The sequence below is a fragment of the Taudactylus pleione genome, unplaced genomic scaffold, assembly GCF_031769625.1.
Source record: "Taudactylus pleione unplaced genomic scaffold, aTauple2 ptg000556l, whole genome shotgun sequence".
Classification (NCBI taxonomy): Eukaryota; Metazoa; Chordata; class Amphibia; order Anura; family Myobatrachidae; genus Taudactylus; species Taudactylus pleione.
This window is the reverse complement of record NW_028284958.1, coordinates 5,959,173-5,965,172: the sequence shown is the minus strand read 5'-3', so window position 1 is coordinate 5,965,172 and position 6,000 is coordinate 5,959,173. Positions and strand designations below refer to the sequence as shown.

Genomic DNA, 6,000 nt, shown 5'->3' with positions numbered 1-6,000 from the left:
CAGTATATCCTGGCTTTGTTTCATAAATCCTTACTGGTAAATTCTCATAGGGGGCAACATCAAGGGTTGGATAGGATATCCCGGCTGTCGGGATGCTCCTAGTCAGAATATCCCGACACCCAGAGCAGTCAATGGTAAGTGTATTTCTAACCCTTACCCTAACCCACCATTCTCGGTGCCTAACCCTCCTCCCCTAGTGCCTAAACCTAACACCCCCTCCCCAGTACCTAAACCTAACCTCCCCCCTAGTGCCTAAACCTAACTTCCCCGTACCCTAATCCTAACCTTACCTCCCCGGTGCCTAACCCAGTTAGCTAACGCTACCCTCCCCCTGCACCCAGATACTTACCTTCGGGATGCCGACGGTCGGGATACTGGTGCCGGGATCCCGACCTATCAGGATTTCGGTGCCGTTATTAAGACCGTCGGCATCCCGCACGCCGGAAGGTCAACTACATCCCCAACAACATTCTGTAAGGGCATCTTCATCCAAATATCACTCTTTTCCATTTTCTGTTCATTTCCATTTTAATAACTTGTTTTTAATAAACAAATGTTATCTTGACTTGATCTTTCCATACTGATGCTGATGCATACATTTATCACATGGTGGCATAATACATGTAGAGAGTGTGATAGCATGATGTTCCCATCATATAATGCATTGCAGAATGTCAGAGCAGCATGGCGGAAATGTCGGCCGTCACCCTATAACGTAATTACCGGTGCATACTTGAGGTATAGGCTCTATGACAGTGGTGGCGAACCTTGGCACTGCAGCTGCTGTGGGACTACATATCCTAGCATGCCCTGCCAGTTTTAGCACTCCCTAATAGCAAAACTCTGGCAATGTAAGCTGGGATATGTAGTCCCACAGCAGCTGGAGTGCCAAGGTTCACCACCACTACTCTATGATGTCCTGTATACAAATTAACTTGCGAACAAATACAGTCATAGGGCAGGAAGTACTAAGCATCACAACCGCGATGCTGTACATTCCACCACTTATCGGGTGTCAGAGCAGCATGGCGGAAATCGCCGGGAGCTATCTGATCGAATGCCTTTCAGGGGAAATGCAGTAAGAAGTGCATCGGCTACTATTGGGTAACACCATCTAAAGATGGCGTTACATTCGGGACTTGGACCCAGTGTGTATCGCATTTCGGAGCTTGGTACATATGGAAATGCGGCCGTATTCCCAAAATTGGATTTTTCAGAGTTTTGACCGCATTTCACCCTTTAGTACATCCCGCCCATAGGATAGAGAAACACAGAAAGTATCCCATCTATGATTAACCAAATATTGTCTAAAAATACGTATATAATCTACAGTGCTATTCGAGTGATCCATAATGCTAAACCACATGAATAACATTCCCTCGCCAAGTAACTGCTTCGTGTTGTATTGCTACGATTTGGGAAAGCTGGCAGCCTTTATAAAAGGATTAATGAAGTCATGAGGTAGCCGGTGATTAACATTACAGCAGCTTAGAAATGTCAGAACACTGGGAATGATCATGATTGAGTGGATGCCAGCAGCAGCCCACAAATTACATTCAGTGCTCGGATCCCACAGAGGAGAAGGGAGGGGAGGGACAGAATGCTGTCTCAGCTGAGGTTTCACTTTTCCTACACATCATATGGGTGCGTGTATAGTTTCCAATTCTATTAATTGGGGTAATGGGAAGATCAGTTCCCTTCAAATAATCAGTTCTCCTTCTCCCCAGTCATTTTGGCAGACATCCTCCGGTAATGAAGAAAACCTCAATCTGCTTAGAGTCATCTTGATTTACAATACTGTTTTGTGTTGTTGTTGTTTTCGGAGGAAGGGGGAGCGTGTCCAATAGATGAAAGATAATATGACTATCATTTCCAGCAGCCATAAATCTGTTTCCCAATTAAATCAGTAGTGATCGAATAGTGATGGTCTACTGGGGAAAGAAAAAAGTTTCAGTCACTGAATCTTTAAGTGCGGAACACATGGACATTTGTGGTAACCTGGTGTCTACGGCAGCTACTCTCCACAAATTCAATTAAACACGGCCCCTGAAGTTGGATTTGCGACTCATGCCCATGAGACGGCCCCTTTTTGTCACCTCCCAGTCTCCACCCTGATACGTCCAATGGTCATAAAATCCTTCTCAAATGTTAGCAATTCCGTACACAATTTGCGAACAACATTGGACACTTGGGTTCACCTTGGCGCAGAAAGGGATTCCTGGAGTTTTCGTGCTCAATGCAACAATCTATGAACCAGGCCCATAGTAATGGTCAAGCTGCCGTACTGAACCATAAATATAAGAACGCAGCTAAATCACTATTACCCAAATACTGTAGGTCATTATATGACATTCATGTGACAATAACTGGATTGTAGTTGTTAAGTTAAGATGTTATTGGTAAATAAGACAGATGGATGTGAGCTGCGCTGCTGCAGTAGATGAAGCACTTTGTAAGATTTGTTCTAGAATAAAAACATATTTAAGTTCTACTGTATATGCCTGGAAAATGTCCTGAATTATCTGATGCTGATGGGTCACAATCTGAAAAACCAGGACTACTAGGTATAGAAATGTACAGGAGGGTCACACCAGGTTGGGTTTGCCATTAAAATCTTGCAGTTAAATTGCTGGAAATCTTTTCCCATTTTCAAATTTCACAGACTACATACTATAAATACTGTACATTGCACTTGCAGATGATTGGCTTTAAAAATATTAAAAAGCCCATGGGCGGGGTGCACTAACATCACAAATGCGGTCTGACCCCTTAAAATGCAGTTTTCGGGGGTCTGACTGCATTTCTCATATGCATCAAGACCCGAAATGAGATACATTACGGTGCTTTGATGCGGTGGGCAATGCCATCTTCAGATGCAGTTGCCCAATAGAAGCCTATGGGCTTCTATTCGTGAAGCCCTCCCTGAGGGGATTCCAATCGGATCCCTCTCAGCACCCCCCGCAGCGCTCTTCCTTATGTGCATGCACAGCTGGTGTAATTTATTAGCATTACTTCCCACCACCACCACCATGTCCTTAACAGTGTGGAGTTTGTATAGTCTCCCCTTGATTACGTGGGTTTCCTCCTGGTACTCTGATTTCTTCCCATAATCCCAAAAAACATACTGGTAGTTTAATTAGCTCCTCTCAAAAATTAACCGTAGTGTTTGTGTGGTAGGGAAAATAGATTGCAGAGCCGTAACTATGGCTGGCGGCAGGCCATGCCCCCTCCTTATGAATTACAGCAATACCTTGAGCGGGCGTAAGGGCAGATGTGCGCACGTCTAAACATCCTAAGGACGCCCAAGGCAGCTCTGCTGTAGAGATTCTGGCTGCAGGGTGCCATTCTAAGCACCCTGCTAGCCAGATGCAGGAGCCATGGGTGAGCAGCAGGTAAATCCTTTGGGCATAAGAGACTAAACGCATTGAGGGCATTGCATTATATCTATCAGTTTCACTGACATTCTACAATTGAATGCAAGTCTCTTTCTACTTTTTTTCATTGTCCGCTATGTGTGCATGGTAAAATAAAACTCCTGTAAATGAATATATCATTGGAGCAATTATTTTATAAATCCACATAACTGAAACACACTGCATAGTTGGGCACAAAACCTAGGAGGATCACAAGGGATCTAACAGAAGACGTCCCCACTCCCCACTGGTTCCTTAAAGACCACTTTTGATGAGCAAGTTTCATATTATATTGCGGTATGCATAATTATTTAATTCCTCAAAACTTCCAAAATGATTACACTAGACACCGCTTCTTTTCTCTCCCTTTTCTAGTTAATAAATGAATAGTTTAATTGAAAAAAATATATATCAAAACTAAACTGATTAAGGGCCAGTGAATGCAGGATTACACCAGGAGTACCTTATAGAATCAGTATGAAATACTGATGGACGGGATATCGGCTGTCAGTACACTGACAGCGGCATCCCGATTGTTTAAATCCCAACAGGGGAACGGTAAGTAATGTTCCCCTGTCCTATTTACCCCCTAACCCTCCTTTCCTGGACCCTTATACTAACCCTCCCTACCCCGCACCCTAACCCTCCCGGTCAGTGCCTAAAGTTAACCCTCCCCCCGGTGGTGCCTGAACCTAACCCCCCTGCCCGGAGCCTAATGCTAACTCCCACCAGGGGCGCCTAAACCTAAGCCCCCCCTCACCGAGGCAGATACTTACCTTTCCCCGGGGTCCTTCCGATCGGGATGCCGTCTGCCGGGATCCCAACATCGGCATCCAGAGTCATGTCGGGACTTCGGCGCTGGTGTTGTCTTGAAGGTCGGGATTCCGATGCCGGGGTTCCAGCAGACGGAATTCCGCTTGTCGGGATCCTAACCGCATCCCTACCTTACAAATAGCATAATGTGGAAGAATAAAAAAGGACTTCCATGCAGTGGCGCTACTCTGTAGCTCAGCTATTAAACACTTTACAATTGACAGAAGGCAATCTTGTGGATGAAGACAAAAATCATAAAGCGCAAGCAATGACAATGTGCTCGGAACAGAATCAGTATTAAATAGATAAGACTGGATTAAGAACTATAGTCGTCAACTTGTCAAATGTGAATGATTTGTATGCAAGCAACCCGGTCACATGAAAGCTGACTACTGAGGTTTAAAGCTACAATGAATCAAGTAAAATAATAAACAAAAATGCTATAAGAGAGGATGTCAACAATCCAGGAGATGATGAAATATTTACTATCAGTGATAATAGGTTATCAAAGCATGAAGGGTGTGCTGACACCATAGCTATGAGCCAAATGACTAATGATGATGATAGCTTCTGCGCTCACCTTGACCAAAGTAAGGAGGAATTACCATTCCGAATGAATGGCATAGGGAAAGGTTACTGACACCACCTAGTCTCCCTTACACACCAAAATTATACTAGTAAATATTATATATGGCTAGTTTTGAAAGCAACCTGTTGCCAGTGAAGAATCTCCCACGCAAGTCAATACGCTCACATTAAGAATGACCTTCCGGTAGACTATAAAGTGGGATTCTGTTCATTGTGAACGACTTGTAAAAACATTTTTATTTTTGCATTTTTAGTGGGCCATACAGGGGCCTATTAAGAGAGGAGGGGGCCCCTCCTCTCTCCCTGGTTGCCGTCAGCGAACTGACAGCAGCGGTAGACTCCAGGCACTAGAGCAGGGGTGGCCAAACTCGGTCCTCGAGAGTTACCAACAGTTCACGTTTTCCAGGTCACCCAGCAGATGCACAGGTGTAGTCATTACTCACTGACACATTTTGAAAGATCCACGGTGGAGCTAATTATTTCACTTGTGATTCTGTGAGACCTGGAAAACGTGAACTGTTGGTAGCTCTTGAGGACAGAGTTTGGCCATCCCTGCACTAGAGTGTGCCCAATATTGCGATCCGTAATGAATAAGGCCCTAAAACAGTTTATCCAATACAGTTCATCAGTGAATAGTGGTAGTTTGATCAAGAGCATGACAAATGTATAAGAAGTACATTAAAGGTGCCTACACACTAGATGACTCGCAAAAGATGCAATATCGTCAACTATTTCCCTTGAACTCTCCCGGCAACTCCCCGGCACTTCCGGACAAAACGATATCTTGCATAAACTGTGCAATCTGACGAATGACCTGACTAACGACCTTAACCTTGTTAGTGAGATTGCCAGATCTTACTGCATGTAGGTAAGACCTGAAGATACGACAAACGACCCGCGGAATCGTGCATAGTTATCGGTAGTGGACTGCGCGTTTTGCAGTAAGAATCCCGGTGCTGGCATCACGACCGCCATCATTCCAACGGTAAATAGTGGGGCTACGGGGAGGGTTAGCGTACTTACCAGCTGCTGTCGGTATTTTATCCCTGTTGAGATGCCGGCGTCAGGATTCTGACTGCTGGGACCCTGAGCACCGGCATCCCGTACCCAACCCGTTACAAAAGGGAGTTGCACTCTTGCAGATATAAAAACCACTGTGCGACTGTACCAGCTGAAGCCCAATAAA

General features: G+C 44.8%; 1 protein-coding gene across 13 annotated transcripts in view; it reads right to left on the bottom strand.

The window, feature by feature from the left end:
* Positions 1-273: 273 nt before the first annotated feature.
* The window catches only part of KLHL25 (kelch like family member 25), a 37,282-nt gene continuing 31,555 nt past the window's right edge, over positions 274-6,000 (bottom strand). For all 13 annotated transcript variants that reach the window (XM_088452846.1, XM_088452842.1, XM_088452845.1 and 10 more), the window contains one exon: positions 274-1,931. The gene's annotated coding sequence lies outside the window, so the exon portion shown is untranslated. The remainder of the gene's footprint in view (positions 1,932-6,000) is intronic.